We start from the raw sequence: 22,564 nt of genomic DNA, 5'->3' as shown, positions 1-22,564 counted from the left end.
TTGGAACTACTCAAAACTTTTGTGAAATATTGTTTTGAAATTTTACAATTTTAGGTCTGCCTAAAAACAAACGCACTGTTTAATCACAAAAGAAATAATCTTCAAGGATATTCGTGTTCAGGCATCGAAATAATTTGAAGAGCCAAAACAAGGAATTAATTTAATCAAAACATCGGATCGATACGGCTTGAAGAGCTAATCGGATTTCAGTAAGCTTGCGACCGCCGCCTATTATAGGATTCCGCAACACAACACTCCCCTGGATACGTGGAACCCAACAAAAGCCTTTGTTTCGTCGGTATTTGGACTCGCGTTTTCGCTTATAACATTTTTTTCTCTTGTTGCATTCTCCAAGTATTGACCCGTCGGCCGCTATGTACCTAAACTGGTTTCCAGCCTTAAAACGGACCGACTTTGTTTAAGTTTTATATGTTTTCACATTAAACTCCTTACTTTATATGAATTTAACGATAGTTTCACGTGAATCATTAATGTATTATTTACAAATAAGAATCTCAATTTTTTTTAATTTTTTTTATTGCTTAATTGGATGGACGAGCTCACAGCCCAACTGGTGTTAAGGGGTTACTGGAGCCCATAGACATCTACAACGTAAATGCGCCACCCACCTCGAGATACAAGTTCTAAGGTCTCAAGTAAAGTTACAACGGTTACCCCACCCTTCGAACCGAAACGCATTGCTGCTGCTGCATTATTCCGCACGGCGGAAATAGGCGGGGTGGTGGTACCTACCCGTGCGGACTCCCAAGAGGTCCTACCACCAGTAATAAAGATTACAACTCCCAAGATTACTTGTGTAATCACAAAGATAAATATAGACGTATTTGTATTCTTCTTTAATTAAAATCGATACGGCTTAACAATTTGAACGCTGAGATGTGCTGTCGTGCTTACAGTCTACGCGACGTTAATTGATTACCCAGGCCGACAAACACCATAATGTATTCCGCCGCCCATCCCGAAACATCAGCTCGGAGTCGTAATCTAACTACTGCAATGATGAAATAAAGGATGAAATAGGCTGATTGCGCAGCCTATGCACTAAGTCACCATGGCTTGAAGGTTAAAACGTTCGGTGTCCTGTAATAAGCGATGGAACTATGCCGATATTGAAATCCTGCCCACCTGAAATCCAACACCAATGCACATACTCACGAACTTCTTTTCAAGAAACGACTTATACTTTATAATGTTTATGGGCTCCGCTAACCACTTATCATCAGGTGTGCCACGAGCTCATTCGCCCATAATATGCAATATTAAAAAAAAAAACTCCTTAAAGAATTGTATAAAGATAATGTTTCAGCGGTCAGGTGATTAGATAAGCAACCATAGAAATATGATTGACGTCGAGGTCTTTTATCCTATTCTTTTGAAGAATAGTTAAACAGATCCATAAAAATCTTCACAAATTTAATCAATCCGCTATTTTCCTATTGCACATCTTATTTTTGTTCAGAACGAACAATATAACTAATCTAATAACCAATAATTGTGAATTTAAAATGGTCACAAATAGTTATCTTAATTATGATGAATAATATGCACCTGTTTTTGTCTTCCATCATGTCATTATGTCGATTACATAACAAACAACGGGGGTGACGATAATGAATATGAATACTAATTACTCGTCACATGCAGATTAATTGTAATTCCCGTTAACATGTTGTGATTGAAATATTAATATTATTCTAAACATAAATCAAATGATGTGTAGTATATATGTAGTATGTAAATATAATTGCACACGGTTCTAACGACTCCACTTAGGATTAAAACCGTTTCGTTGTTTACAATAAATATCTGCATTGTTGCTTTGTCGGTTTAATTTATACTAAACTACGCACTTCATGCTTCGATATCAAATATAATAAATATTCATGTTTTTCATCGACGAAGGAAAACAGCGTCAATTACTATTAAGCTTGAGTTCATTTTAGGATTAAATATTATACTAGTGAAGTTAAATCAGAGTTAAATAGTTTGGAAGATATTTTAATGAATATCGGTCAAGCTATGATTAAATGCGTGATAAACACACTTTTGTTACAATAACATGTCACATAATGTATGCATTATCCCATGCACTAAGTATGCTTTAGGACATAATAAGGAATAAACATAGACAGTTAAATCAGCTTTATTGACGAATAAAGAGTCTTATTGATTTAGCTATAGTGTTGTACATCCATAGTAGCGTTTTTTTTGTTCTACTCTATGGATGGATTAAGTGTCTACATTTTGTTCTGTAACTACCGAAGCCTATAAACATTACAAAGCAATTATCGCTATTTTAAAAAACGAGGTCTATGTCCTCTTTATTTTGACGACATTTTTTCCTTCAAACCAGAATCATTGACTGTTTCAGAGAAGAAATAAGGATCGTTGGTACCTATCCGTCCTAACCCGTGGGCTCAAAACATGCGCATTTATCAATTTAATCGGTCTATCATTTACTTTATTATTAATTTGATTTCATATCCTTATTTTTTATTGCCGTATAGGCAAAAAAAAAACATTCCGATTTTACTAGTGGTAGGACCTCTTGTGAGTCCGCGCGGGTAGGTACCCTGCCTATTTCTGCCATGAAGCAGTAATGCGTTTCGGTTTGAAGGGTGGGGCAGCCGTTGTAACTATACTGAGACCTTAGAACTTATATCTCAAGGTGGGTGGCGCATTTACGTTGTAGATGTCTATGGGCTCCAGTAACCACTTAACACCAGGTGGGATGTGAGCTCGTCCACCTATCTAAGAAATAAAAAAATAAAAGATTCAATATCATAATTGCAATTCAATATCATTCTATGTCACGTTTGAAATACACACATTTCTTGAAAAAATTCTCATGTCATCCACCGTGAGTTGATCCTAGAATAAAACTACTTATATTATGTCCTAGTATTAAAATAATGTGTCACAGTATTGAAGTTAATCTGCGAAATGTTTTACATAGATAAGCATCGACAATTTTTATTTATTTTTAATTTAGTTTTATTTGAATGGGATAATCATTAAAATCACATAGATAACTAATTGACGTTATGACACTGTCTTCTGAATGAATGAAAATGAATCTGATGAATTCTGAATGACCGTAGCGTGAATAATATAAAAGATCCAGCTTCACCTAGTGGAAAGAAATATGAAATATTTAGAAATAAAGAAAAACTGCATTTTACGATCCAGTATAATAATAAACATTGGATTAATGACCGCATCCTCGTCGCGACAGTTCCAATCGAAGCGATTTATTGTTGTTTACTTCAGCAAATGCACGTGTTTGCACTGTGGCAATAATTTTATCAATATCCTTATAAATTATGCAAAATAAATACTATACTTATCATGTCTATAAGTACCATAGTCTCATTCATGATTTTGTAATCTTTATAGATAGAGCTTTTTTTTTTAATACAGCTAGTTGCATTAGTAATAGAGCCCTCATTAGACATCGCATAAACCACATATTCCAGAGACTGAACTAAACTGAAGAATCTTGTAAAAACTCCTTTGGAATTGAACTTGGATAGTATGCAAGTTCTTTGGGCTTCCTTTTTAATTTTTTTATTCATTGCTTAGATGGGTGGATGAGCTGGTGTTAACCCCACCTGGTGTTAAATGGTTACTGGAGCCCATAGACATCTACGACGTAAATGCACCACCCACCTTGAGATATAAGTTCTAAGGTCTCAAGTATAGTTACAACGGCTGCCCCACCCTTCAAATTGAAACGCACCACTGCTTCACGGCAGAAATAGGCAGGGTGGTGGTATCTACCCGTGCGGACTCACAAGAGGTCCTACCACCAGTAAAAAACACACAAACAACATAAGAGGTCCTGCCCGGGTTTCGTTGCCATACATACGAACTGGCCTTATTATTATAGCCTTATAGATCAAAATCTTTAGTTTGACAGGCATCTTCTCGTCGCAGATGATACCACTAACTTTTCGCCACTTATCCTCGCTGCGGCTATTCTGTGTGGAATATTACATTTTAAGTTCCCAGGTCTGTTCAACACCACCCAGATACCTCATACGTATGTTCATCGCCTATGCTTACAAGTTGACCGTTGATTCGGACTGTTGTTACCTGGGTTTGGATCATTAAAAGACATTTACTGGGTCTTCGTAAACCCTCATCGTTACGAAGAGTACATTGTGTATACGTACATTCTTTTTTTATTTATTGCCCTTGTAGACAGACGAGCATACGGCTAACCTGATGGTGAGTGATTACCGTCGCCCATGGACATCAGCAATGTCAGGGGCAGAGTCAAGCCGCTGCCTACGAAGTCTACGAAGACTATTACTTCGGGTACTTTTTTTTTCTATATTTTTCTATACACATTTCCTGGGTAAACGACATAGTCTATAAGTTAAATTGTCTAATACAATATAATATATGCCCTAAGTAACAGAGCCACTTGAACCCGGAAACGTAGCACGGAATTAAATAAAATAAAAATAGATTAATATTATGTATGTATGTTATGTTCCGAACGGCCTTGTCGCGTAACAGTTTTGTAGAAATAAAAATCACATAGACAGTGATATTATGTAGATATAGTGATATTTGATAGACTACAATTCGTGCAGCTGCCTCGAGCTTTATTTAGGATCCATCTTTTTTTTAATAATAATAAATTCCTGCATATGTTTATATCTTATTAATCTTATTCATATCTTATTCAATAGCACTTAGATGTTCCTAAGTGCTATTGAATAAGATGCTGTAACTACTAATCTTTTAAATTTATTCGTATGACAAAATAGAAGTCTGAGACCTATGTTATTTTTTATTGCTTAAGTGAACGATGTCATGGCCTACGTGATTTTAGGTTAGGGAGCCTATACACAATAAATAAGATAAGACATAGGAATTATGCGGGTCACTTCGTGACACAAGGTTCATCTCAATTGTACTGTATAAGGCTCTCGCGCCCTTCAATCGGAACACATAATTGCCCCGGAGCAGAAATAAGCGTGGCACCAACCCAATTCGATTATTTACGAATTGATTATATATTAGTGGATGATACAGTGGGTTAAACTCATACACTGTAGATCGAATGACCGCTGAAGCAAACGGGTTCTTGAGTGGAGACCGCGGTCCCGGCAAACGTAATGTGGGACCCACTTCAGCTGGGCGGAGCGAAGGTTTGCGAAGGCAAGAAATGGATGAGTAGGATTGAAAAACGTGCTCAGTGGTATAAATTGGGAACCCTATATCCAACAGTGGACCACTGTGGGCTGATAATGTTGATTTTAATCATACCGATTAAATCCTGGAGGTTATGGATGCATACAGACAACACAGACACCACTTCTAACGGTGGCTACTGATAACATCAATCTACACCATCATTATACAATAATAAAGACAAATTAATATCAAACCATTAATTAACCTAATGCACAATATAAATTTCTTCAAATCTTATCAGATAATTTGATATAGCCCGATTTGTGTGAACACGTATCTCAATAAACCTGTCGATATAAATAAATATATCTCAGATTAGACAATAAATGGAGACTTCGTTACAAAAGCTTAAATTTCTGGGCAAAACCCAATAGATATAATAAAAATGTAAAGGTGTGAAATCTGGGTGTGGAGCGAAGAGCTGGATCGCATCAAATATCATCATGAATAACATAAATATTAATTAGTCGTATACATTAACATAAAACAAATTGCTTTGGCCGCTCTTAATTATCAATGGTAATGTATTTCCATACGATTAAAGTAACGTAGAACAAAGTGAGGAAGCTCTTAAAAATTGTCTGAGATAATCGCGTCACCCCTTTTTCACTATCGAATCATGCGGCACTAGAGTATGGTTCATTCTTATTACCTAAAACCACAACCTGCCTAGAACACATCAGAAACACGCTTAGTATCCGAGAAATTCTTCATTTGCTGTTCCTCGGGCACTGAGATATCTTCTTCTTCAAACTAGATTTGAAAGAAGTTTTCTGCGATAAACAGACACATGGATGGCATGGTAACTTGGTATTTATCGTGAGTTGGGTCATAGATACCCGAATTCGAATATTATAGGTACAACCGCAAGTAGAAAATAATGTTTATATTTCATTAGAGTGATGTCGGATATCTATGTACAGGACGTTTTATTTGAAAGGTCTATAATTGTTTTCCTCGAGAACATTGATGTAGGAAAAAGAAAAAATACCAATCAAAATATACAACCACGAATCAATGACATAATTCGAAGGGTAGACTATCTGTTGCTCCTGCCTGATTATAGATATTATAGTAAAAATATTATTTAAAAAAATCATCCGTCCTTACTATAAAACAACCTGCTAGTTACTAGTTATAATTATATATTACAGCTTTTAAATCAATCGGATTGCCTTAATTATCTACCTATTTAAAAATATTTCTATTCACAATAGTCAAAGTATATTCTTGTATTTCAAACTTCATGTCAACCCATTCCGGCCAAATTCCCGACACAAAGTAGAACGAAAACGACTTTACTACTAGTCGTGACAAAAACTACTTTTTACACGTAAAGTATTCACAGCGACTAACTAAACGTAAAGTAACCTAAACGTAACGTAAAGTATTTGAAACTAAGAAAGACAATAAGCGCGAGATTAAATGGTTTTAATTATGTTTAGATACGACTCGCGAAAACCGAAGAAAACACTGTACTAGTAGTGTCAAAATACCTATTGCCTATGGACGAGTTTTAACATTTGACCTGCCCGTGAAAAATAAATCGTAATTTTATTGTCTCTTGAAAAGGAACTCCGTCGATGAATAATTCAAATTATCCTAATGAGGTCGCATTTTTTTCTACCTCCTCAGAGCGGTGGCCTTGCACCTGGCAGCCGGCGCTATCTCGGTCAACAGGCCGCGTCATCCATACCCGGAACTCGCAGTTATTATGAATACCTACTTTATGTTCAATACGTAGCGTGTATATACAATTTTTTTTTATTGTTTTGATGTGTGGACGAGCTCACAGCCCATCTGGTGTTAAGTGGTTACTGGAGCCCATAGACATCTACAACGTAAATGCGCCACCCACCTTGAGATATAAGTTCTAAAGTCTTAATGTAGTTACAACGGCTGCCCCAGCCTTCAAACCGAAACGCATTACTGCTTCACGGCAGAAATAGGCAGGGTGGTGGTACCTACCCGTGCGGACTCACAAGAGGTCCGACCACCAGTAAACAAGACAATAATATTGTATTGAAACATAAATTTATAACCTAAAATAATTTTATTGAAAAACCGCGCTTAAGTACTTCCTAAAACTACCTCTTTGTCACCTTATGTGTTGACATACATAGAGTAGTAATCTTCAAATCGCAGCGCGCTTGCTGAAGTGGTGTAAGAGTTCAGTTCCCCTAAAAACTTTCTGACCTCAACGCAAATCGGGTCTATGCCGAGGACTAATAAAAACGACAAAGAACAAGGCGGCGCGACCTGTTATATCATTTCGCCAGCTAGCTCTGCAGTTATTTTCTGTAAATACGCCCAGCAATATCGGGCTTTCGGTAGACCCGCTCAAATATCCTCAAACTTGGAGAGAGCCCAAATCAACTCGTGCTTCGCCATCACTGTGATAATCCATATTTGTAGAGCGAACAACGCGTTTAACCCATACCCCATGCGAACCTACATCAAATAGTAGGTAACGCTACATATCACCCAGTCCGTTAAGCCTTGTTCGGACTAGGCGAGTATTTTAGTCGAGTACCGAGTAATTTAGTGGCTAAACTACTCGCTACTCGCCCAAAAAAATAGAACAAAATGGATTGACTTGACTAAATTATTTACTAACCTACTCGACTAAATTTTTGATGCCCAGACACATGTAGCTACTAAATTACTCGGTACTCGACTAAAATACTCGCCTAGTCCGAACAAGGCTTTAGGGCCGAATTAATCTGGTGCAGCTCTTTGATTCCTGCGAAAAAAATAGTACAAAGATAAAAGATTATCATCTTGCAGCTCACTGTTATTTTGACGACATAAAAAAAAACGTTTTTTGTTTAAAACTTTAAGTTCGCTAGGTACTATGATGAAAAACATTTGGGATCAAAAAAATCTAAATATTGTTTCAAGTGTGTTAGAGTTTTTATTTCATAAAATTCTCACGCAGTAATTACGAGGTGAATTGCACTCTTGTTCCACTCTTTTCGTTATCCTTAATCTTTTATTTAAGTGGCTTCGTCACTCATTCGAAGTGTCAACAATTTGTTTGACATTTGTCAAGGATTATGGGATCGTAAAATGGAAAATTTACGACTCCGTAGATTGAAATTTAAATGGCTTACAGTTGACGAAACTCTGCGAACGCACACAAATTTGAGAAAATCAAAATATTGAAATAATAATCGGATTTTTGTAAATGAGCATTAATCTTACCACGTTTTGAATAAGTTATCAATTTTACATAACGCCAGATTGAATTACAAAGATATTCATTATTCAAAAGAGTCGTCATAAAATATTTTGTTAGCTTAGAATAAATAATAAAGATTTATTTATTAATAATGTGAATATGCGTTGGTATGTCGTTGCAGTCGATAGGGAGAATTACTCCACTATCCTTGGCTAATGGGAATTGTACAAGTCCGAATGTAGTGAGTATTTCGGATCACATAGCCGTATGGAAGAGCAAAGAGCTACACGGTAGCGTCTACCGGGCTCTCACAGGGCCTGATGTAGACCAATTAGCTTCCGTGGCCTAGTTACGATCCAGTAACCTCTTTGGGGAAACTGAAGGTTTCGTTTTTGCAATTATGAAAGAAGTTATCATGACGAAGTCGTCGTGGCCTAACCGATAAGATGTCCGATGCATTCGTGTTGAGTGATGCATCGGTTTTCGAATCTCAGGCGGGTACCAATTTTTCTAATGAAATACGTATTCAACGAATGTTCACGATCGACTTCCACTGTGAAGGAATAACATCATGTAATAAAAATCAAACACGCAGAATTATAATTTGCGTAATTACTGGTGGTAGGGCTTCTTGTAAGTCCGCGTGGGTATGTACCACCAACCCGCCTATTTCTGCAGTGAAGCAGTAATGCGTTTCGTTTCGAAGGCTGGGGCAACCGTTGTGACCATACTGAGACCTTAGAACTTATATCTCAGGGTGGGTGGCAGCATTTACATTGTAGATGTCTATGGGCTCCAGTAACCACTTAACACCAGGTGGGCTATGAGGTCGTCCACCCATCTAAGCCAAAAAAAAATTGCTTCATGTATAAAAGCTACAGTGGGCGCTCAAGACCAGTTTCCATTAAAAAAATTAAAACTAGCTCAAATTATATAATAATTTACCATAGTACGTTAATTGCGTAAAGTATAATGAAAACTTAAAAAAACTTCATCAAATAGCGAAGCGAATCTGACAACAAAGAGTTATTCAACAACAGCCCATTAATTTTATTTTAAACAATTTTTATGTGTCCACAAACAATAGTTGTGTGTCCTAGAACACGAGTGAGAGGAAAACTCGTAATTATAACTCGGCTGTAAAATAACCATCAAACTTAACTCGAGAGGAGTGTGTCGTTGTTAATTTTGACAATAATTTAAACAGCATTCCAAAGATACACACAGTTTCTTTCTACGAAAGATTTAAAGTTCAGAGTCGTGTAAAATTTCGATATGTGTCAACGGGGGAATGCGTGTTGGCGAAAAACGAGCCGCTCCATAAATTACGTTGTATATGACAGAATGCGTTGTTGCATGTTTAAGCATTGAGACACATTGACAACAAGATTAACGAACACATCGTATTACTAATTTGCGTCGATATCCGCTATGTATCTTCTTGTCTACATCGATTTAAATTACGAAACAAATATTTTTTTATTATTGATTGTTCCTGTTTCAAATCTGAAATGTTTTTGCCTACCTTGCCTTATGATAGTGTAACTAACTAGCTTACTGATATCGACTACCTATCTGGCAGTAAATTTATTTTAGCCAATCTCAAACTTACAACCTTTCGCATAAAACACATACAGAATGGTGCACGGCCTTCTCTAGCGAGAAACGGTTGAAGTAGGTAATTTTCAAAGTAGACAATAAACAATCATTCGATACCGCACTTTGCTTTTGCGTGGGCGGTCAGTATCTATCAATAGAACTGAGTTGGCTGACATCAATCTACACTGATATTCGATTAGGTATGCAATGCTCCGTAGTATTCCTTTTAAATTCTCTGAAGCAATTATTCCGTCAATTAATTTAGTTGATTTTAAACTGTAATATTTATATCTGCAATTGATTTTATTTCAATATGTCCTTGACTAGTTGACTTTTCATTAATTTTCAAATACTACGAGAAGTGTAATGTTTTTTTATTTATTTCATTAAAAATTCAAAATGGTCCTCAATACTTTTCAATTATTCCTTTAGTCTGAAATAAATCAGGCATTAGTCAGCTGTCTCAGCTCGGGTAACATAACAGCCTACGGTCACAGAATACAGATATCGCAAGTATGTAATACCTACTAGATTGACATTTCAATAACAATAAATTCGATCAACTGGACAGCTGGCGGGCAGCTGGGCGGACACGTGCGATGGTCACGACGGCACCTCACGATCATGAGTTATCACGACTACTTGACATCATCCGATGCTAATTGTCACTTCTCAGTTGAGGATCGCCTCACGATAAAAGTATTTTTTATTTATTTATTCACAGCTCACTTAGCCTTAAGTATTTACCGGCTATTCAAAACGCATTGATACTTCATGGCAGAAAAAGCACAGCGGTGATGCTTACCTACGCCTACTCACAAAACGCCCTACCACCAGTTATTAAGCAATTATATTTTTTGTAAGTGTATTTTTTTATAATATGATAATTTTTTTATCCTGCCTATGCTGATAGCCTTGAGAGGCTATTTCAGCTTCACCCTAACATATAGGTGCCTCACGGGGCTCAAACTGGAGTGATGCTAATACTGGCCCTAGCAAGAGCAGTGCTTCGGAGAATCTACCACCAGATCGGAAACGCGACCCACTGAGAAGATCCGGCGAGAAACTCAGTGGGCTGTGTCTGTGGATTAATTCGCTCGACGAGCCCTTCGTCGCAAGCGACGGGTTCGACGAGGACGGTGAGCGGTGCTTGTGGTACCTAAAAGCACCGTTAATGGATCGGGAGGACCCGTAATGACGTGTAACATGATATTATTCCCTTATTTTTCGTGAAGGTAGTTCATTTGTGATGTACTTTACATATTTCCTTGGAAATTTTTATATAGTCTACCTGCGTATAGTTGCATTGTTTCACACGAGTACACCAGGAAGGCTGTGGCCACGAATACGTTTATTGGAATAACTATAAAATACAACATACGAATTTTACGCCTAACTCTGGCAAATTAAAAAAAAATGCAGCGGCTATTGACATAATTTTAAATCCGAGCATCAATAATCCTCATTTAATTGTAAATTAAATTATGTTATTCTATAGGAAAAACCAATAGTACACGTTAACATAACTTTAAAATCAAGATCGGAAATGTAAAGGTATGGAAAGTGGTTTTAGTATTTCGAATTAAGTACTAAAAATAAATAGTAAATTGATAATTAAAGTTTATGTTCTTGATCTATAAATTGCGTAAATCTTATCGCAAATTGGTCGTAAAATTAATGCAAACCATTAAGAAAGCGTTTTTTAATTGTCTCAATCACAAAAGTTCATTTATATTATTTTGAAATAAACTTTAGATTTATTCACTTATTTGAGATCATGATTTTATGGAACACGAATATTGGTATTTAATTCGCCGTTTAATTTAAAAAAATCATTTTATTTTAACATAAACAAGTTATTTTTGAACTATTTTAGCATGTTTATTGACGTAGGTCGAAGTTCAAGTTATATGTATTTTGTAAAGGTGACTTGAATATTCACTGTTTTTTCTATGGTAATGGTACCGCCTTGTGCTATATTATTATTATTAGATGGGCTGATGAGCTCATGACCCATCTCGTATTTAGAGGTTGCTTGGGTCTATAAATACGGCAACGTAAATGGCGCACATGAGAATCTTTTTAAAAAAAACTTTTTCTTAGCATTAGAACTTTTCTTAGCAATACGCGCCATCATTACTACTTCTGGGCGTCTTATCTTCTTACGCACATCTTATTTGGCAAATTTAAGTTGCATGTACATACCCGCAACCAAAAATAAAGAAAAATATGTTGAATATATTATATCCAACAGGTATTGTACATTTTGGACAAAAAACCTTATATTAGGCTCCGAGAAGTTTTATAGGAGAGGACCTCTCGCTGCCGAGCATCCCTTCCAGGGAAGGCGATGCTCGACTTCTGCGAGTCCACCATCTCGCAGAAGGAGGCGGAGGAACGAGAGAGTGAGAGCTCTTCCCTTTCCGCACCGATCCGTCGCCGTCGAGCCAGGGGCCGGAGGATTGATTACGCCCGCACGTCACGGCCCCTGTAGGTGGCGGCTTCCCCTCGGTGAAGACCAAAGGGCGAACTGAGGGTGTCTAGGACGCGCGGCGGGCTACCAGCACTCTAGCGCGCTGCCAAGGAGTATCGATAATAGAGCAACCGGTTGGCGGTGTACGGCGTCCCGACCCGATTCTGGTCTAGCCGGGTATTCCCGTACATCAGCGGCACCGTCTGGGCGGCCTGACGGGCTGCCGTACCGAGACAGCGGACGTTTCAGAGCCTTCGATTCGCCTCGAAGGATCCGTCGACGGGCGTCCTTGGGGTGAACTGCGCCGTCTGGTTGTAGTGTTGACCGCGGTAATCCCCTTACCTCATCCGGGTTCTGACCTCGGAGGGGATCGGACGCTTGGGCGAAGAGTGCAAGAGAGTCGTTTAGTTGGTAGGGCTCTGAAAACATCTTTGGGCTCACGGTCTCGCAGTCGCAGACCAGTTCCACATACCCCGCGCGCCCCCTAGGCGCAGGGACCTCGTAGGAGGCTCGGTACCCGGCCCTAAAAAAAAGGCTCCGAGAAATTAAAATCTCTTAAAAATCAATGCAAGCTCACTATTCTCATTTTAAATCAAACACGCCATCTCATGAAAATTTTATTACATTTTAAAGTACATGTTCCGACAAAAAATCCGAATTGAAATCCCACAGACAGGCTATTCCTCACCGATGACGCGTTGGAAATCGAATTTAATTACGAGAATTTTTTCTAGTTAATTGATACGAACACCAGATTTCACAAACCCCAAAATGAAGAAAACGCAGAGCGTTAGTTCGCAAGATCTTGGCAGCCATTCGACATCAGAATTTCGAGAGATGACTTGGTCTGGAAATCGTTGCCGCGATAAATCGATTATGACATGTCATGTCCGGTGTAGTAGGAGGCACCGTCTTGTTATGCCGTATGCTAAGGCGGTGCATGCCGTCCAGTTGAGGACACAAGAACCCCATTATCATGGTCCTTTAACAAATTCCAGGAAATTTTGCGTCTGATCACAGAATTCCCCATTACTGTATTCGGTTTTCACAATGACAACGTATTGTTCCATTGTGTGCCGCTCCATTTTTTATAATCAGTAGTTACACAGGTGACAGCTGTAAAATTTTAGAGGTGCCAATTGTACGAAATATAAATTTACACCAAATTTGAATACTGTACTCATATTAAAGCACCTGTTACTAAAAGACTAGACTGTGGCAACAGGTGTCACGTATGAAAAACATAAAACCGTATTAAGACCACGACGATAACGTTTTTGTCTAAAATAAAAGTATTTTCTTATCGTCTAATTTATGTTAAGAAAACAAAAAACACATCTCTTAACAAATTTGATTCAAAATCTGTTGGTGCTACATGAATTAGTTTAGGAGGTATTTATTCGGCAACGAATTTTGAAATTTATGTTTCGTATTTAGTCTCGGAGTTAATTGACTCCACTATCTACAGCCAGCGCGTGTTTACAAACACCACTGTGCTCTGAGTGCCATGTGCTGGTCCGTCTGCGACTCCTCAAGGCAGCACGTGGCCCTGTCAGCGCCCTTACAGTAACCAGAATTCTATTTATAATCAACACCGCGTCATATAGTGATTCTGTGCAGTGATGACACATCTATCAGTTTCGCTTATTCGTGTTTCCATGCAAACATCGAGTGAAAATAATTTATCTACTTATGTGTTACACAACATGAGCGTTTGCCTGTAAATTTGTCAGTGGTCCACTCGCGTTTCTTTTATCCGATAGAGCGTAAACGCACATACCCGAGGTTACGCGTGAGCTGTTGAACATTCGAACACATTTTTTCATACATACACATTTCATTTACAGCCATTGTATAATTATTGAGACTTCGAACTCGTGTTTCTAGGGCAGGACATTCACGTTATACATCTATATATTAATACGTGAAGCAAAAACTTTGTATCCCTTTTTACGAAAATTGCGCGGACGGAGGAGTATGAAATTTTCCACACTTATAGAGAATATAGAGAAGAAGCGCACAATGCTAATATTTTTTTAAAATAATGCATAAAAGATACATTAAATCAATAAAGAAAACATTACACACACTACATACCATGTATTTGACGCACACACGCATGCATACTATTTATTGTCAAACTTTTGTTCGTGACTTCTGTGGTCAAATTGAGAATAGATTAAATATTGTTTGTCTTTATTTATGTTTTTTTATAGTGTAGCCCGAAATTCGTGGTTATAGAAGTATAAAATACAATCATAATAGTGTACAAACTTATTATACAATTCCAATTAATTATAGTCGAATTTCGACTACTGCGGGACCTCTAGTATATTAAATTGGTCCTTGTAATCAATTGAACACGAGATAGTCGTCAACTCGTCTTGCTAAGTAAATAACATTTATACAATAAAAATATATTAAAATCTCAGGTACCTTTCTTCATTGTGCTGTGCCTATTGCCACTTCAACCACGCAATCCTTCAAACTATATCACTAACATGGTTCTCCTGTGTTTTCGTTTCAAATTCGATCTCTCAAGAAAAGGCCAACTCTCTCAATTGCTTTTCGGGTGACTGTCATCTTTCTGATAAGGCCCGTTCTAAGCGACCACATCTTGCTGCCACCTCACTGGCAACACATACTGATCGAAGATCTTCGTCTTGAGACACTGCGTATTAACAATGCTGGGGCCAAAAAGCTATCTAGTGGCGATCACGTACTGGAAGGCATGGCGTGGGTGGGTGAAAATTCCGGGAATGCTCTGCAAAATTTAGCTGTAAACCTTTATCCAGCAGTGGATAGTGATAATGACGATCCTTTGTTATTTAGGATTAATTTAATACATTTCCTTTTGTACAAATATAGTTAGTTACCTTTAATCTCCCTTCGATCCTATTCCACAACTGTCTTATCCGGTCCATCTTTTGGCTGTTTGGAACAAATCGCCGTCAGCGCTAAAACTGTCAACGATACGTCGCCCTATTTAATATTTTAGTATAGAGTATAAGAATACAGGTGGGCAATGGTATGGCTGCGTTAACGTCATTGTTAATGTTCTCGAAGGACGATGAGTCACAATCAAATGAGTTGTATACTCATCTGCCTTCCAGACCGGTAACAACAAACTAAACTTTAAAAAAAACTTTACAAACATTGTTGTAAAATTCGGTATAAATGGAGTAAAATACATATTATACCAAATGTACATTCAAGTGGGGGTACCCTATATGAATGTCAAAATGATTTCATGTAAATCGATTTAGTTCTGCCAGCATCAAGAAATATAAAATTTAAATGTATGACGAAAATTCGATAAATATTTATTAAAGTAGAAACATTTTCGACTTTTTTTTTTCCAAGATAAATTATGTAAAATAAAACTTAAAAAAGATCAAAATCATGCAAATGCATTAATGTGAGTCAATATTCCAAAAATCAAATTTCTCGGTTCTGACTTGCTAATCGAAAGCATTTGTGAATGTTGGGGCATTTCCCACTTGTTTTCCTGTGGCCTCTTGTGATGTTCTGATTTTTTTCGGGTCGATGTATAAAACATTAGTTCGACTATTTTGCAAACAAACCTTGGGCCCGGAAGCACGTGCCCTGCTTTGCATACGTCGACAACAATAGCGGATCATTGTCCAAAGAATGCGTCACACCAATGTAATATAAATGGGCGCTTTTAAAATTGCCTGTGTACTTTAAAATATCAATATGCAGCATTGACAGATTTTGAAAGTACAATGGACCCTCTTTGGTTTATTACTATAAACTTCCGTAAGTTATTTGATTAACGAGTCAGCAACGGTAATGCTGCTACATTAATGATGTACTAGTTTAGCCACTACTTCCATCGAATACCATTACAAAGCCTTTGATATTTTATATGAAATTCAAATCCTATCTCAAATTCTGGAAAGCGAAGACACTACTATTACAATATGAAATCGGTTTACTATTTTTGTACATCCATGGATCATATTTAACCCATATCTATTATATGTATTATGTAATTTTAACTTCGATCAAAATTACATACTTATGTTGAGTGGAATCGTGTTCATTACAGCGTTTATTAAATTAAACTTCAAAGTACATTGTCGGCGTACGTTCGTTTTTAATAAAAATAAATAAAACAACTTGAAAGTTTTCCTCGAAAACCCGATACTAAGTCATAACTGTCGCAATAGAAGTCGTGGCGGCGGTCAGCACAAAGAGATGTCAATCTCATACGCTTCCATTGTCTCTATTCATACCCGCGAGACAGCGCGCGCGTGCTCTATCAACGATTCGGGCCGTGGTTTTGCTGAAGTACACATTGTTGCACAGGCACCGTTCAAAAGCCCTTTCGTAACTTATTTTTAAATTGGATATTTTAAATTGCATTTCGTAACTAAAGGCACACTCCATTGACCTTATAAGTCAGGCTAGGCTGCTATTCTTAATCCTTTAATCACGAATCAAAGACAGGTTTCGAAAACTAACAAAGAACACAATTTATGATATATCTGAATCAACGTGAGATCCATATATTACGGTCGGCAAAGCTATTGTTTTTTTTTCCTATCTAAACTGGTAGCCTTGAGAGGCTATTTAAACGAAGCCTTAACTAGTAGGTGAGCTCACGGGGCTCAAACCGGAGTGTTGCTAACACTGACCCTAGCAAGAGCGGTGCTTCGCAGAATCTACCACCGGATCGGAAACGCGACCCACTGAGAAGATCCGGCGAGAAACTCAGTGGGCTGTGTCTATGGGAAGGCAAAGCTATGCGCTCCACCAAAACGGTAGTACACCTGGTATGACATGTTTTCTATGCTTACAATGTTTGGATAAAATATTATCACAGAGACAATGTGGAAAAAGTTGAGCATTCAACAATTAACCAACTGTGATCAATGGCCTTTACCAATCTTAAGTCAGCTATATTTTTTGCAGTGGAAGGATCGCAGCTGAGCAAGAAGTATTGACGTTTGATTAAGAAGGATGAGCGAAAACTCAAATTTTACCATAGATCCATAGATATTTACCATAGTTGTGCAATCTGAACTTTACGATGACAACGTGTGACAAATGATAGTAGTGCAAATTGCTGTGTTTGATAAATTATACGCAACTCATGCCAGCCAGGTGGGGTGGGATTTGATAACAACTGACCGAGCGCCTCCAAAGGAGACCTAACAACTTAAGAGCAATTGCTCCGCGAATGAATCTACGACCGGATCGGAATCGCGACCCTCTGAGAAGATCCGGCGAGAAACTCAGCGGGCTGATGCATGGGTCAGGTTGCACGTCGACCTCTTTGTCGAGTTCGACCAATACGGTTACCGATTCGACGAGTACGGTTACCGTCAACTCATGCTGTAGAAGCTTTTTTTTAAATTACAGTACCGTTTTAAGAGACCACTACACTTCATTAAAATGCTCGGTTTGTTTTTAGCTTTCCAATTTTTTCTGTAGTGTAAATATATCTCAAAAACAGAATTCGCAATCTTCTTGAACTAGTACTACAATGGCATCAGGAAAGTGAAAACGCCCAATTTCATCCCAACAGGAAAATCTGCAAAATAAATGAATACCGCCTTAATTATAAATTGCTTAGCAATTAAATTATCATAAAAATACAAGAAATCCAATGACATAGCATAACAATGAGGAAATCAACAGTTTGAACAGGCTAACTGTCAACAATCGCACGGTATTACATTTGTACAATTTATTACAAATTTATTTAAGTTTTAATAACGCACGAATACAAAAATCTAAATCACTTTTGCAATCTCAGAATGTGATTAATCAACGTAAACTTATATAATGCTCCAATCTCCAATCCATTAACTAAATTTCATAAAGTTTAAGATTTATTATTGTTTGATATTCTTGTGGACTACATCATTTTTCGCGAACATAACACATGGTGGTAACTATCTGTTGAGCACGTGGCGTGAAGGAACTGAATGCCGCCCTTGTATTAGACGAGAACACATTTGACGCCCACATGCGCCAATATTTGGCTGCACGAAGAAAACTCAGCCAGCGGATATAATATGATGATCATTAAAAGATTTTTTAATTGCTCGAGAACATTAAAACATTAATACTACTTAAGGATCCTTTTTTTTAAATATACATATGACCTTTTTATTTAGATCATAGACCACATGAGATGCAAATAATAAACATTAGTTTTTTTTAAATATCCTTTGGATTAGCTGGATGCTTTAATGGATTGGTTTTTTAAAAGGAAACAATTAAAATGCTTCTTTAAACCAACTAATACTGTTATACATACATACATTTGGTTTTCTTTTTTGAGATTTTATGGCCTAGTAACGAGATTTTTAAGCCAAGTCTTATATCTCTTCTTATATTTGTTATTATATAAAAATTCATATGAAGCGAAATGGGGTGTGGTTGATTAATTTAAGACCAATAATCAATTTGGATAAAATAATGTGAGATTATTTATTGAATTAATTTACAACGATTTAATTAATTACTGAGCGTTTTCATTGACTTTTTAAAGAACCCGAAAAGCCAGCGGCTTTGTTTCAATTTTCCAGTTAATGCACCACCGTTATTCCTCATTTAATCTCGAAGAAACACTAAATTAACAAAATAAAACAACTTAGCTCCTCGCGTTTCGACGAAAAAGTCCTATACATTAGGCTTGTACATACACAGAAACAATTCACATTAGTCGGAGTATGACTCTATGACTTCTAAACAGATAACAATCCTGTATCACATTTAGCATTTGAAGCTTAAAAGCCGCTTTGACAACTATAAAAAATATCTACAACAAATTCAAATGTAATGAAACGCTGGGTTAATTTCTACTAATTATTCCAAATAATGGTATAATCCGCAAGCCATTGTTCCTATTTTATTGTAAATCCTTACCAAAATTAGAAGTGTGCTAGTTAATGTCCTCAAAAAACAAATGATTTTAACATTGAATGTGATGACTTTCTACTGGTGGTAGGACTTCTTGTGAGTCCGCACAGGTAGGTACCACCACCCTGCCTATTTCTGCCGTGAAGCAGTGGTGCGCTTCGGCTTGAAGGGTGGGGCAGCCGTTGTAACTATACTTGAGACCTTAAAACTTATATCTCAAGGTGAATGGTGCATTTACGTCGTAGATGTCTATGGGCTCCAGTAACCACTTGACACCAGGTGGGCTGTGAGCTCGTCCACCAATCTAGCAATAAAAGAAAATTAACTTCATCCAGTTCGATGATGTTTCATTTCGCTTAAAACTACAACAAATCTTTTACCAGTTTATGAACTACTAGCGACCCGCCCTCGCTTCGCTTCGGAAACATTAAAACACAATTGAAATCAAAAAATAAAATAAAATAAAAATTAAAAAAAGTAGCCTATGTTCATCAGGGACAATGTCGGCTTCTAATGGAAAAAGAATTTTTCAAATCGGTCCAGTAGTTTCGGAGCCTATTCGAAACAAACAAACAAACAAATCTTTCCTCTTTATAATATTAGTATAGATTTAAAAAATACATTTAAATCTCATAATAAAATTCGTTTGTCAACATGCTCATATGCAAACTGAACGCGTAGTTCTCGTCAGTCATATCCAAGACGTCCGCCGGATGTCTCGTGCACAATCGATAATTATTTTTAGCAATAGGTGACGCTAAAAGTAGCTCTCCTTAACATTCAAGAGGCATTTTCTATTGTTATCGGCTCTTAATTTAAATGTGTAATTTTAAGCCTATGGTATTGATAGAATTTGACTTATCTTGTTAAGGCCCACTGAACACACACCTACTGCTAGATTCACACTTAATTTTATAATATTATCAAAACTCAATTTTTCTTTCTTTAGAACTTAATATTAAATGAAAATCAAGTTTTCTGCCTTGACTATCAATTTACTTGGGATATTTTAACGTAAACGGATTTATTAATAAAAAACCTTATATTCTATTTTTACTCTCATAAAATAAGTCAAACATTAGCGTAATTTATAAATCGAGATTTAAGTTTTTCAAACATAATTTTATTCTTCGAAAAGAGAATTTTCTCGGTGATATTTCATATGAATCTCTTCATCTAACAATATAAATAGTAAGCGTAGCGTAAAAACATAAAACTGGAGCAAACATCGCAATAACAAAACTGCTTTTCTTTTGAATATTTTTATGTTGTCAGTTAATTAGATTGATACTTCCCGCGGGAGTGTCTGTCTGTCTGTCCGATGACACCGCTAATACAGACGTATTTAGGTGAAGATAAAAAAATAAAACTGACTTATTTATGTGCTCACGACGAAGTTATGTCGGCAGTTTTTCATTTTAAACAGTGGAATTTTATGAAAATATTGGACTGTTTAAAAATTTCGGCTGAAAAATAGATAAGCATATTTTAGTATTGATAATTAGAGTCTAAACTACAAGACTGTCTACTGCTTTGTCTATACACCACTCTTCAGTTAGAATTACATAGTTTAAATTAAAACTATTTAATTACGTTCACAATGTAATAAGTTCCCGTTAGTTTCGTGTCTTACTCACTGGCTCGTCAGTGAATTCTAAAATTTAATATTGCATTTATCGACAGATGCAAGGAATAACATTGTAACTCATATATAGCCAAAACTGAGTTTATTTATTTATTGCTTAGATGGGTACACAAGTTCATGGCCCACCAGGTGTTAAGTGATAACCGGAGCTCATATTTCTTAGCCTTTGCCCTTGCAGGTAGGCGAGCATATCGCCCACCTGATGGTGAGTGGTTACCGTCGCCCATACAGCAATACCAGGTACAGAGCCAAGTCGCTACCTACCTTGAGACATGAGTTCTAAGGCCACAGATTCTTGCAACGTCTGTACCTCCCTTCAAACCGAAACGCATTATTGCCTCACGGCAGAAATAGACATGCTGGTGGTACCTACCCGTGCAGACTGACAGGCGTCCTATAACCGTTAATTACACAAATCATAATTTTGCCTATTTGATTTTTGATGACGTTATTAAGCTATTGCATAGATTTTATTGCGGGCCTTGAACGCGGCGACCGAATCATGAAATTCCGTAACGAAAAAAACCTTACATTCCTAACTCCGCCTACCATGTAGCTCGCGTTCAACACATTCACACGTTGCGCTTGTGTAGTGTTTGCGAATAAGCGCGTGGCGTGACGTCACACTGCATGCGCATCATGAAAAGTCTGCCCATCTCTCTCTCGCGCGGTCTAGCTTATGAGTGTGAAGGGGACAGTTAAGGTTTTGCTTTTATTAATGTTTAATATAGCGTGGTCTTGTTTTATTATTGTTTTAATATTAAATTATCATTGTCTAATTATAATTGCATATGTTGATAAAAAATGCTATGCAATAGCTTTACCGCGGCAATTCCCGAGTGACACACGTTTTTATTATTTTTATTTAATTTAAAACATATACGTCAATGTAATAAGATATATTTCGGTACCAAATAATAGCACAAATGTATGTACGTATCTAAAAAGCATTCTAAACCTGCTATTGAATATTTTATTTTGTATGTATATATTAAATTATCATGTTGACTACATAGCTAGTGTACATTGCCTTACCTAAATAACTGAACTCAAGCCTTCAATACATATTTTGTCACAAACCGAATATTTTCGACGTACCCTAACATGATTTTACTACTGATGTTTTTTTATATTTCATTAGGTACTACATATTGTACAATTATATGTACATTTATTTCGGTACTCTTTTCCAATTACAGATACGACTGAAACTTTTTGCACATTATTTCATTTATTATTTTCACAATATCCGACGTACCGAATCTTTACCTTACACTCTTTGTTACTGATCAACGAGGAAAATTTAGCTTTGGACAGAGCAAGTTTACCTTGAATATACAATTACTGTGGACCATCACTCAATGGTTATTGGAACACATACGACAACATAGTAGCTGCCGCTCGACTTCTGACATGGGATCAAGACCTTTATTGCATTGATATAAAGATCATGCTACCTTCGAAAATAGAATGCAATATTACATTATATACTTAATAGCCAGAATATTAATACCTCATTTGTCATGATTTGCTACTATGT

At 36.9% G+C, this 22,564-nt stretch overlaps 1 protein-coding gene and 1 pseudogene across 3 annotated transcripts in view; one reads left to right on the top strand and one right to left on the bottom strand.

Moving 5' to 3' along the window:
* LOC149502055 (uncharacterized) overlaps nt 1-22,564 on the top strand; it is a 70,024-nt gene that overhangs the window by 35,981 nt on the left and 11,479 nt on the right. The window lies entirely within an intron of this gene.
* Nucleotides 7,920-13,454, bottom strand: LOC149502056 (uncharacterized; annotated as a pseudogene).

Source organism: Bombyx mandarina, chromosome 11, assembly GCF_030267445.1.
Source record: "Bombyx mandarina strain Sakado chromosome 11, ASM3026744v2".
Lineage (NCBI taxonomy): Eukaryota > Metazoa > Arthropoda > Insecta > Lepidoptera > Bombycidae > Bombyx > Bombyx mandarina.
The sequence above is the reverse complement of the archived record's forward strand: the minus strand, read 5'-3'. Positions and strand labels throughout refer to the sequence as shown.